The following is a 13,981-nucleotide window of genomic DNA, read 5'->3' as shown; positions in this document are numbered from 1 at the left end:
CTCGTGTTTGAAATAGATGACGGTGCGGAGAGGGAAGTCTGATTTAGATTAGAAAATAAATTTTCTCCATCTCGGCGGAAAACTTTCAGAGAACATTTACGATGTCGCAGTTTTTTTTGTTTAAATCTGTCTAGTTCGAGGACTCAACACAAGTCGATGATTATTGTTTATTTGCAATTTTGAATGTGTATTTTAACAAAACCGTTTGTGTGTGACCTAGTGAAGACCATAAATGACTAAAAGTAAGTACTAAGTTGGCACTTTTAAGTAATATAACGATTCTTATTTACAGCCCTTTGCCAATCGAATGCTGGTTGAAAGTCTTCCCGTGCCATGTTAACTATGGGGGGGAGGGGGGTTGCTTGACCATACGTCACCATGCTATTCAGTGTGGGTTTGTGAAGGGGGAGAGATTCAGGAATCGGTTTGGATATCGCCTGCCACGTCCATTAACCATGGGAAGGAATCTACGTTAGATCACCAGGTTCATATACAATCCCTTCGTTTTAACTTGCAATGTTCCGTTAGTTGAGACCTTAATGTGTATAAATTAGTTTGACATTAATGAGCCAAGGTTTAAAACTAAATAAAATACACTTCTCATCTTTGTCGGTTATGTGTTAGACAAGCTACAGGTGATATGTCCACTTCAGCAGGAGATACATCATTATTGTAAGAGGCAAAAGTAGCCAGCATGTTAATGTAATGTCACCAATAATAAACTGCTTTTATCAGATGTTGCTTTTACCCCCTTTGTTGTTTTTAGTTGATGCTTACTGATGTAACACGGGTGAACCGATGCCATCGAATAGATGAACAAACTCAACGTAAAGTTACGTTTTATCAGTTGCTTTTCACACGCCATATGAAAGAAATAAAGACGAGTAAATCAGTTCGTGTTCATAAGAACACGAGGTTGACTGTGTTTCTATCGCCATAGTTTTGGAATACATCGACAGAATCTTTAGACAGATTTTAGGGTCCGATGATGATTGGATACAGACCAATAAACCTCCAGCTTGCAGGGGATGTCTAACATGACAAGGTGCAACAGAGGAAGAGCTGAGACCCCTCAAAGCACGTGTTGTCGGAATATAAATGCTTGGCCTAAAGAGGAAAATGTGGTAAACGGTAAGATAACGATCCGGCATCAAACTCTTAGAGAAGTTGCCACGCTAAAGAATATCACATTTTTTTGTATTTGTTGGTGTAACTTGATGACCCGCCCCTACTGGACATGTGAGAAAAAGAGCTTCATAGCTCATCGGATTCCTCCAATTTAAAATATTCTAAAAACAGCTGATAATACTATGTATAAATCAGAGCTGAAAGAATCACTCCTCTATCCAAACTTGGCGTCATTGGGGAGGACAAGGACTGTCCAGATAGCCACCAGATTTAGACTACACTCTGGTGGTGCCTTACATTATGGCTCTGAGTCGTGGACAATCGCAACAGAAATGTCAAATAATGTCCACGCTTTGTAAATAAGTGCTTTATAAGACATCTCTGCATTCCCACAACGCTAATTCAATACGATTGTTAAAATGTTAAGGTGTATATTGAAATGCACGAAAGCTAGCTTACCACTGAAAAACTGAATTCCACGGTGATTCTGAACATTCGGTTATGGGGCTGACAATAAATTAAGACGTGCTCGTACATACATCACCGTTATACGTTGGTGATGGTGACAAGGGATGATGATGGGTTTGAAAACGTGGCTCGTTTATGATTTTAAAACACAGCCAACAGAGTGCCCCATTGCACATGTGAATTCCATTTATATCTATAAAAAAAATTGTATCGGGATGTTTTATTGTAAATTTCACTGCTCGGGTACATGTTTGTATTCGATCGAATTCTAATTTATATCTTACCTTGTGGTCGGTTAATTTGGAGAGTTGTCACTATTCCAGGTATTGAGGTTATCTTTAGCCCTCTACTCCCATGCGTGTGGGGTTACGCTTGATGTCTTTTTTGCCAAGAATTTCCATTGCACGTGACACTTCAAATGGTGCCACACACAGCAGGCCCAAAGAAGACAAACTAATTAAATTTTAAACAAAAAAAAACTGTTTAGTCTGTGCAAAGCTTTGAGTTTAAAAACGCTACTTTTTTTCTTTTCACTAAAAACGTTTTGTATGTTTGCATTCACACAAAAAAAGCCACCGTTATCCTTGATATTGCATTTGTCTCTCAGGAACACGCTTAAGTGCACTGCCCAAGCTGCTGAGTTGTGTTCAGCGCTAGTTTTTCACAGCGTTACAACACATCAGGTGGCCCAATTAACTTTGTTCGATGATAAAGTCGTCCTCGGTGGAAACATCTTGCGGTGCGAACTTCCCACGAAGCGACTTGTATTGTTGCATTATTCTATTTTGCTGGACAAAATTTGCACAAACCGCGTTCATTTATTCCGCGGACAGTAATCAATTCCGTGGCAGGGCCAGGAATTACGGGAGCGTCGCCATGCCAGCTTGTAGTCCCATGCCCAGACAGCATCGACCGATCTGACCTCCATCCGTCGTACGCGTCTATTGCGCGTATGTGTGTCGGGCGAAGCTGTTTTTACATAATGTGGAAAAGTTCGCAATTTTGTGCGGCCGTTTTGGAAGTAGCGCCACAGTTCCACTACGTTCCGAACGGATCTACGCAAATTGGGGGGGGGGGACCCCTGTTTAACTTTCATAGGGAAGAGTTTGGAACGTGGCTACAGGCGCACACTGATATGATGTGTATATATATGTGTGTGTAAAAGTGCACGCATTTGCAGATCCATTCTGCCAATGGCGGGATGTATGTGCTTACCCATAATAAGAGCGGCGTATAGTTCAGCAATTCCCCAAAACCCTCTCCGCAGCGACAACATTTTGTGAAAAAGCGGAACTTGAATTGGAAGGGGGTGGGGGGGGGCTGTCTCTTCGTGCCGAACTTTGCTGGTCTCCACTTTGTCCCTTGCAGCAGATGCTGTTGTGGAGCTTTCTGCTGCGTAGAATGCAGCTACGCCAGAATGAGTTTCACTTGTGGCGTAAATGGTTTCTTTTCTTTCTGCAAATAGGTAGCAGAATGAGAGGCTTCTGCCAGAACACGTTTTGCTCTCTTGAGTGTGTGGCCAGTTCTTTAACATGGGTCCTCTGGACAAATAAAAAAACCAATGAGCAGTAGTGGGAAATATCTAGATTTATTTTCCTTGTCAGGAACTCAAACCCCAGGACATTTGTACTCTTAAATATGACTTGTATCAAATTTCTTCCTATCAGTTCCCTATTCCAGTGTCTTTTTATATATATTGCAAAGCAACAGGGTACTTATGATTCCATGTTGTGTGTATTGCTTATTGCAAATAATCCACGCTTTGCATATAGGTACATGCCATGTCTGACTTTAGCAAACAATATCTAGAAGGGATTTGAAATAATTCATAATTTAAATTTGAGAGATGCCAGAAGTTGGTTCATGTTTTAACTCGCTGGGTTCCATTAACAGCTTATTCTCTGGCGTAATTCTGAGAGTTCGTACCTTTTACTCTCACAACGTAACAAACTTGTATTTCCTATATAATAACGTGTACTTAAGTAAGTTGAGGTTTAGTGACGTTTGCGTTGTTTATTACGTTGGGTCCTTTCGTGACGTGCTTGTCTGCGTAGTTAATGCCCCATTGCTGTCGGTAATATGTGTACTGATCCTTTGAGGATGTTTGCCAAATTAATTGTGTAGGAGATGAGGAGGAGGAGGAGAGAGGGAGGATGAGGAAAGCGTTTTCCGCAGAAGGAAAACAAGACGGCGATTCCGTGTCTGCAGCTTCCGAGGCCTGCAGCAAGATTGGTCCCCTTTGACATCCACGCATCCCGTGTCTCGTGATAATTATCAAGAAGCGATTACTAAATTCTGTGTACCGTCTGGTTTTTTTTACATTTGCAATGTTTGTGTGTGATTGTGCTGTTTATTTTTTTTATACTTTGTAATTAGAGAGCAAAGCTTCAAGTATTTATTAAGTCGCCTGCGGGGGTAGGTCCCCAGTGGCTTTTGATCGTTTTTTTTACAAGTTATTTGAAAACATGCCATATTGCGATGTAGTTATATATGATCTTCTTCCGTAATTTTATTATAACCGTATTTTTATGTCCTTGAATCGTTAGAGCCACGTTTGCGTACTGAACAGCATAGGGCATTGTGTCTTGTGCTGTCGTGCTTTCTGATCTTAATAAAGCGTAACCTTCAGAACTTGCCCGTGAAACATGTGCCTCTGGTATTGTGCCTAAATAAAAGGGAGCTTGGCAATAATAAAAATGCGAAGAAGCAAATGTTTTGGGTAAAAGACCTTCGCCAAAACACAGGGCAAGGTTAAAATGTTTACTAACAAATTGGTATCTTGAATATTTCATTATTCTTCGTCGTACTAGAAAGTGCTTCGTGTTACACCAAGGATCGGCAACCAAAATAATAAGATTTTTTTTTTCGAATTTGGTAAAAAAAACTTTAATATTTCAAGAGCCGCAATGCCCCGTAAGCACGAGACGGTGGTGAGCCTGAATGAGTAACGTCACGACGCAGCTCCTCCAAAAGCCGCATGCAGCTGCTGAGCCGCAGATTGCCGACCCCGCTGATGTTAACGCACGCAATGACACTGACACGGATATGTGCAGGCACAAGTATGTACCTGGTCAACATTAATATAGTGCTTTCGCATATGGGGGAATTAAGATTTGCCATGAATGTTAGACGTAGCAAGATGTTTTGATTGGAACACTGCACAATGGGCTGGTGATTTATTCGGCATCAAGTGGGGTTCAGCACTAGGAATGGTTCACATCACGCGCCGCTGATGTTAACCATCCAGTCCATGGGCCAGAGCAGCAATTGGTATCATCTAAAGCAGCACAATTTCCGTAATTATATGGTGAATAAGAGTGAATTATTTGATAATCCACTCATTTCAAATGGTTATGTAATTAACTTTTTCTTGGCCACACAGATATTAACCAAGTTGTGTGCCACCAGAGTTGATAGTGAAAAAGTGAAATGTCTCTTCTCGGATCGGGAACTAACTTTGCCAGGTCACGGGGTTCAAAGCGCTGTGTGCTATCAACTGTGCAGCTGTACTCTCCTCCACATCTGAATAAATTTCATAGTAACATGTTTTTTTGGTTCCTGGCTAGTAAGTGTTATTTTCCAATTGCTTATGTCTCAAAAGTATGGAAAATTGCTATTAATCCCCACAAACTTTGCTTTTTTGACCAGGACAGTGATATTTTGAAATTGACCTATTTTCAATGAGAAAACGTGTGCATTTGTGTCTTTCCTTCACGTAAAGTTCTGGTCACAAAAGCAAAGTTTGTGAGGATTAATATAAATTTTCTCTACTTTTGAGGCATAATCAATTATAAAATAACACTACCCAGGAACAAAAATCGTGTTAAATAGTGTTTTTTATCGTTATTACGATTGCAATCAACTAACTCTTTTTAGAATGAGATGTTTCAACCAAATAATTGCTGTGCGGTGCTTGTGATACATAACGTTTTTAGTCCAACCTGCGATCCACCTTGGTGTTTTTTGTGATTTTTATATGTTAGTTGGAAATACACGATTTTACATTATAATTCTGCATTGTGGAACGGAAGAAGACACTTTATGGTATTCATAATTTTAATTCCCCTTGATCATCCACGATCTGTCAACTGCCACAACACAAGGCATGTTAGAAGGACGGTCAAGCAACGAAACACGCCTGAAACGTGTTTCATGAAAATCGGATTGGAGAAATCAAGGCAGAAATGTAAAAAAAAGATAATATTAAGCATCTCTGACTTGACGGTGTTACGTGCAGATTGTTTTATTTTCAATCTGTTCTGAAACAAGCATCCTTCCCCTACTGTGCTTTCAATGTGTTCATGAAGTCGGGTACTTCTTGTTTTTAGTTAGTTTCAGGCTCGTGGTTGCTGGCTTCTAAAAATGTGATAAAAATTGGGAAGTATTCGTCGGCGATGCGGAAGCTTGGGTGTAGAGTGAAAAGGTTATTTAAAAATTGTGGAAGCTTGCTGTAAACGCCTTCCAGATCAGGACTCTAGTGCATAGTGTCCCTCCAAGTAATCGGGGTCCACGAGGTTTGTACATCATCGCAGGCGGTGCTTTGGCTTCGCCCCTTCTTCACTCCAGCTCACTCCTTCGTTCACAACATTCGGTGCTTTTTGACACGCGACAAACATTCTAAGTTGAAATTTCACTAAAGTAGTGCAATTTGTGAAATATCACTGAAATTTCAGGTTCCTTATTTTAAGTCCATTTTACCTTTCATCAAGCGTGTTGTGGCGAATGAAATGTATTTATTCTACTCGTTTTACCCAGTGAAGCTTCACTGAGTCGCACGCACTTCTTTTTAAAGAGGGTATTGCCGAGTTTTTGCAGTAGGTGTCAACGTTGCTATTTATGCCTGTACCATTCCCTGTGCCAGAATGAGGTACGTGCCAACGGAGTGACGACTGATGCCAGTCAGCTCTCTCAACCACCATGGTATCAGTCACCTCTCTTAACCACCATGGTACCAGTCACCTCTCTTAACCACCATGGTATCAGTCACCTCTCTTAACCACCATGGTACCAGTCAGCGGCACCGTGAATGCACGACTCTAGAACGCTGAACAAAATCTTCTGCGGTATACTTCAAATGTTTGAAACGTTTCATGGGATGCGCTCTGTTGGCGTCTTCCAGTCCATTCGCAACATTGCAATGTGCTTGCTGCGATGCACCGGTGTTTGATAGATCGTCGTCTTCCAATTATTGGACCATACCTCACCTTGCTAGTAAGGGCTGGTGAGGAAGATGTTTAAAATGGGGTTTGCTTACCAGTGGTGGAGGAGATCTTGACTGCTGAGGCGTTTCTCTTGCTGGTGGCTGGGAATGAAATGCATTGGAATGTAAGAATTGGGTTGAGGTGTGGGGGTGGATGGTTAGAAGGTCTGGAGGCGCGCATCTGCCCATCATGGTCATCGTGGTGGGCAGATGCGTGCACGGTTGGCTACGTAAGGTGGGAAATACGATCAACATACATACATTCTGCCTCCATCAGTCCGTCCAGAGCTTTTGATTGATTAGCTTTAGTTTTATGCACTTTTAAATCCAGATTGAAAACCCATTTCTTTACAACTGCTTTTGGTGCCTCGTTTGTTGCCCCTCCCCCCGCACCTCCAATTAGCACGATTGGCTACGTACGGTGCGAAAGAAGTTCAACGTACGTATATACATACTCCTTGCATGGGGAAAAATACTGGATGTAAATTAGAGTCATTGCCAGGTTGGTGTGTACGGCAGTTTCCGCTGGTGTTTGGGGACGGACTTAAGGGCCAATTCGGCTCTGTTTCTCCCAGTGTGGCCATCCACCTTTTGGAAATCTACAGAATCTGCCAACCAACCAAACAAGGCATTACTCAAGCCCCTGCTCTAAGCTCATTTAAAAGTAAAAAGAAGAATCCTACCACGTCAGTTTAACACGTAGGCTTTCGCGACCAATATTCATAATCAACGTTTTTGGGTTTAGATCGCGTTATTTATAAATGTGTCGTAACCCTCCACCACCCGACACGGCCAATCAGTAAAAAAGTGTCACGTTGATAAATAACACAGCAGAGCCTCACCATTCTGGCGAATTGCCCGATGATGCTGGATGCAATTACCAGCGAAACGTCGTACTACTCAAAACTTGTAAATGTTGTGGTTTCACGCTTCAACACACCGGTGGGCTAAAGTAGTGAACTATTTGTCTTTTGTCAACGTGACACTTTTTTACTGATTGACCGTGTCGGGTGGTGGAGGGTTACGACACATTTATAAATAACGCGATCTAAACTCCAAAACGTTGATTATGAATCCTAGCACGTACTTGATTAGATTTGTTAAAGTTTGAGGCTTACGTGCGATGACTAAAATTGACGTTTTCTCTTGAACGATCGTGTGTAATGGATGCATGTGTGTTGAGATGGAGGAGACGTTTACTTACCACGTCAGCCAGAAGGCTTTGAGTGTGAGGATAGCGAGCAGCCAACATTATTCATTAGCGTCTCATTAGCGTTTCTTAGTTTTCGTTCTGGCTAGTTCCGTCACGTTCACTCAGCACGATTAGACCATTGACATTTCCAGCAATCAGAATATAATTGCTATGACGCGCAACTAAATCGATTTGTATACACGCTCGCCAGTTGCACGTGCGTTGTGAGTGCAAAAAAACAGTGGCTGCATCATTGCGTGGCTACATCCATCATGTACTTTGTTGTGAGAATGCGCCTTCTGCAGTATGCAAAGTACACTGTTGTACTTGAAGCCTGTAGCGACGGGTGTGTTCACAGTAATACCGCTCAAATTAACACGTGGCATGCTTTCGCGACCAGTAGTATTCATAATAAAGGCTTTCGGGTTAGGTCGCGTAAGTATAAATGTGTCGTAACCCTCCACCACCCGACACGGCCAATGAGTGAAAAAAAATGTGTCACGTTAACAAAACGCCAAGTAGTAACTTCTTCAGCCCCCCGGTGTGTTTGAAGAGTGAATCCACAATTCTAAATGTTCACTCTTCAAACACGCCGGTTGGGCTGAAGAAGTCCTTTTGTCAACGTGACACATTGTTTACTAATTTGCCGTGTCGGGTAATGGAGGGTTGCGACACATTTATACTTACGCGATCTAACCCAAAAGCCTTTATTATGAGTAATACCGCTGATGACAAAAAATATCGACAAATAAAACAATAACACCGCTGCTATTGATGTTTTTTTCTCACGGGCACCGATCCGCTCTCCTCTGCCACTGCCGCCAGTGTGACAGTGATCGGAATGCACAGCTGCAACAATAACTACCTTCATTTCCATCCCCTCCGCGTTTTGGCAATGTGCTCGTAAAAATAAACAACAATCAATGGATCGTTAAGGTCAGACAAGCGTGCTGTCCCTTCCCGTGTAAGCAGACAAAGTCGTAACTTATTATTTTCCATTGGAGGAAAACCAAGGTCCCATTCAAAATCCGGTGATGATTATTCTAAGTACTTTTTTTATCAATCAGTTGATTCACCTATACCAGGGGATCGGCAACCTGCGGCTTCGAAGCGCCATGCGGTGGCTCTTTAATGACTGCGGCTTCGTGGCGTTATGTATTAAGGACCACACCGTCTCGTATTCACCACACAGTGCATTGTGGCTCTTGAAATATTGCGTTTTTTTTACCGAATTCGTAAATAATGTTTCTTCTTATTTTTGTCGGCGACTCCTGACCTATTTGAAGCTTTCCAGGAATGTATAATGTGCAGTGGTACTGCTGATGCTTGGCACGAGAATGGAGAGGAATGCCATGGAAACATCGCCCACAGATGGTCTGTGATGATGATGATGATGGTGATCGCAAACAGTGGAGGACGCTGCTGCTACTGCTGCTGCAGAAATTCAACGGATCCAGTGGCAACCTCTGGGAAGGCGATGGATGGCAGAGAAGACACTGCTGATGGTGAATATTGTACTGTATACGAATGACTTGAATATTAAATAACTTAGGGCTGGTATTCACTGTCCAAAGAAAGCTGGCTTTGAACTTGTGAAATGCGGTAGTTGTAGTGAGATTGACTGGTTGGAGAATTGCCACTTGCAGCGTTCCAGATAGGATATTGGGTCGTGGCCACGGACGCTTTAGTTTTCTTCTCTGTAATGCAAACTCAAGCTGTGCAGAAAAAAATAACAACCATATATGCGTATCATTACACATTTAATGTTTATGTCATATGTAATTCATATCATGCATAATGAATACGTCATTCATATTTTGTGTTACATCGTAAAAAGCTCAGCTGCCCAGTTTCTGGATCACATGCTGCTTCTCATGAATGTGGAAGCTCTACCAAAAAGACTAATTTCATGGCCTCTAAAATAAGGGATGTGCCCAGAAGTGGAACGGAACAAGGAATATCTCTACGTTTTAGGCTCTCACAAACTCAGGAAATAGATTTTTTTTGTCTACATTACAGTCATTAGAGACAATCACAATAAAACGTAACCGACCGTGTTAGTCCGATGAGTCCTGATGATACAGAATTGGCATTGAAACAGAAAATATGATTTATTATTTTATTATTTTGATACTCTTTTGTTCTTTGGGTAAAGTCACTTAGGTGTAAAATTTATTTATTTATTTTCTACCCACGTGACTTTACCGAAAGAACCTAAGAGTATGGATTCCTGCAGTCACGAAAGCTTCAAATCAAGATATTTTCTTATTACTAAAAAAATGTCTTGAACAAAAAAATTACTTCCCCTTATTTTTGCGTTAAATATTCATCAACACTCTCCATGCGGTGACATTCACAGCAAAGTTTGTGGGGAATAATAGCAATTTTCTGTACTTTTGATGCATACGCAATTAGGAAATAACACTTACTACCTAAAAATGTTTTTTTGTTGCACAGTGTAATAGATTGGGTAAATTTGCAGATAACATCATGGATAATAGAATCCGCAATGTCTGTCCCCTACATCACCGTGGAGAGCCGTTATGTGTGACAATAACGGTCATAACGAAAAATTAGTTGAGTCTCAAGACTATTTTGTTAAGAGGATTCCTGAATTGGGATGTTTGGCAAAATTCTAATTCACGTGTATTTGAGCTTCATGTGAGAGAAGACTGTAACACATGGAGGAAACCCACGTTTATCAGGGGTGACACGCAGCACTTTCATCTCCTGCCCATCTTGCTGTTACCGAAGCCCAATTTTCCTGGGAGGTCACTGTGCTTTCCCGTCCAATGCCTTACCAGGTTCAAAGCTGCTGAGCTTCTGGAGATCTGACGAGATTGGGCACACGAAAGGGGGTCATTTTTGCAGTCGGCATCTAGGTACCGCCTGCTGAAAACTGCGTTATGCCTTTCGTGAAGGCTTTTGGCCGAAATCGTATACACAATTTAATATACACAAGTAAAATCTACGATTTTGTGGAAAATAAATTGTTAATCGGTCCAGCTGAAGAAGAATCAACATATTTTATTAGGCTTTTTTTGTTGTTGCTGCTGCTGCTGCTGCTACTGCTGAAACGGTCACTTTCCCCATGGCTTAGTTGTGTTGACCCCACAAATAACAACACCCGTGCCACAGACACAGATGTACGTGGAAGAGCACTGTGTCACCCCATCAGCAGCATTTGCTCAAGCAAATAAACTCCGGATTAGTTTCGCCCTTCTGTGTCTCATCAGCAGAATCAGGGCTGGCTGAATCCTGCTTGTTAAACCAGATGTTAATGGTGATGACACTTCCTCTAAACAATGGGCCCCTCTATGAAAATATTCTTGACAGTATCCCGTGCTATATATTCTTAGAAAGGCCGAAAATAACGTATTTATATATATTTGTTTTCCTCGATAACTTTCAGTTCTCTTTCATGTACTATAGTCCCATTAAATGTAACTTATTGTTTGGCAAGTCGGCAAACGAAACCACCTTTTTAAACTTAACAATTTCGCAGGCTATGTTATAAGGCTGTGTGACCTGAGCATCGTGAGAGATGGGTGACAGATTGGGGGAGGCCGTCATCCAGCAGTGGATCGAGGATGGCTGATACCGACGATGACAGAGGTGCAGTTTGTTTGAGAAATAAAAAAATAAAGTTAGCTCGAAAAGATTTAAACTGAATTTTTCAAAAAATATAATTGCCATTCAAATGACGATTGGCACTACAAAGGAGGATCCCAGCTATGATTGTCTTCAGATTGCACCTCGGAATTTGGAGTGGGAGCTTCACCAACAAACACATTTGTACTAAATGATGCATGCTTTGCAGAACGATTTGTATTTGCTGCATTCCATCGACTTTACACTTCAAAGAGCAGAAAACGGCGACTCGAGTGCACTCTGCATGGATTGCAGTGTTCAGAGTCACGTGTGTGTACTTGCAGCTTTTGGGAGGCTGCCATGACGCGATGGGTCGTCATCACACTGGACTTGTCATGCAGATTATTTGGTGATGCTGCTGCGTTGGCAGTGGTTCACAAGCAACAACAACAACAACAAACAACACACTCTTAGGTTGTTTCGGTAAAGTCACGTAGGTAAAAGTAAATAATAATAGTAATAGAAATAATAATATAAATTAAATAATAACTCAAATTCCAAGATACAAGCTCTTAAATACAATTTGTAATTTTGCCTCACTTGATACAGTAAATCTAGCTGTGACGGTCCCACCTGATGACGGAGACTTGTGTTGCCTCCGAAACGTCGTGATTTATTATTTTATTTCTAAAAAATATATTATTTATTTTTACCTACGTGACTTTACCAAAAAAACCTAAGAGTATGAATACTTGCAGTCACGAAAGCTTCAAATCTAGAACAAACAACACCTCAACACGTTCATCAATAACAATAACTGTGGCAATGGCTCTCCTTCGTAGCACGCAAATATAGAAGTGTAAAGTCTCCAAGCGTTATCCACTCTCTCTCTGGCTTCTCTACGTTGTCCAGAGGTCACCAGTTAGATCTCGCGGCGTGGACGCGCCAACAGTGGATGAGTTTCTCTGAAGAAGAGATGGTGCCCGACAGCTCCCTCACCGTGCAGATGGAGCGATTATATCAGCTGGGGCGCAGGTGCTAAGCGAAATGACGCGTGAGAGATCAGATTTCTTACCTGAATCTGTATTTCGACTGGAGGAATCCGATGAGCCCCAGAGCTGTTTCTCACAGGCAGTCCAGATGTTGACAGCTTCGGGAGGCCTGCCGCCAGCAGTGGACAGATCATGGCTGATGACACTGAGGCTCGGTAGCTCTCGAGATTGGAATTAGGACGTCTGTGGGGCGTGCGCGCGGTGAGGGCAGGTTTACAGAGGCACTCACACTCGACTGGACGTGTGGAATTTCTCCCAATAGCTCAAGGGCCCTGCCGAGGGTGACGAGCACCCAGGGACTGCACGGACTCACGCGGTTCTGCTCGACCGGGATGTCCGTTTCGCACCGCGGGCTGGCAGATGCTTCCCAGCGCGTGGGGAGTCGTGTCCGAACAGAAGCGACCTGGCTATCACTAATGATTGCTTATCTCGTGGAAAATTCGTAGCAGCCAAATACTCGAAACGCGTGGATATGTTGATTGTAAATGTGGAGGGAAAAACTGGAGGACCCGGAGAAATATCCACGTGACCACGGAGAGAGAGAGAGACACGCAAACTCCGAATATACAGCAGGTGTCAGGGTTGGGATTGAACCCACGACCTCCTGTATACCAGGAGAGGTAATTAACACCTCCTAGCCAGCGTGGCACCCAGCACGCGGGAACAGCCCGAGAACACAACGGGCCCTACCACGCCGATCTCGTCAAGGAGCGTGAACCATCATCAGGCAAACTCCGGTCATCCTTGCAGCAGCAGCAGTAGCGGCGGCGGCTTTTGGATAACCATCAAACAAAGACGGTCACCGCATCGCGCGCTTTCAGATGCGCTTCTGCGGCCGTCTGGAACGCTTTTTCTTCTAGTTTTAGGAAGCCATTGGAGCGATGCACTTTTGAATCTCGATTTAAAACTAATTTCTTTGGAACAGTTTTTTGTGTTTAGTTTTTTTGTCCTTCCTTCCCCCGCACCTCTGATTAGCACAGCTGGCTACGTACGGTGCGAAAGAAGTTCAACGTACACACGTCGCAGAGCTACGGAACACAGCCCCGTTACTCCTTTGATGAGGAAGGCACTTGACTTTTGAATATAATTACGTGTAGTTCATGCTTAATTCGTTGAAAGTTTTGACTCTAATTAATTAAGGCCCGCTATTTCAAAAGGTCGAGTAAAAAAGAGTATACCATTAAGGATTGTTGTTGCAGTCATGTCATATTATTCATGACGGAAACAAACAATATAAAAAACAATCTTGCCCCTTAAATATTAAAGCCCAGAGTCATTTTCACACGTAGGTAGCAAGGCTGTCATTTTTTGGGAGGACATTCAGAGAAAATCACGCGAACGCGTGAGTAC

This window comes from Lethenteron reissneri, chromosome 11, assembly GCF_015708825.2.
Source record: "Lethenteron reissneri isolate LAM-NWPU_2019-01 chromosome 11, ASM1570882v1, whole genome shotgun sequence".
NCBI classification, from domain to species: domain Eukaryota; kingdom Metazoa; phylum Chordata; class Hyperoartia; order Petromyzontiformes; family Petromyzontidae; genus Lethenteron; species Lethenteron reissneri.
Note: the sequence above shows the minus strand (reverse complement) of the source record.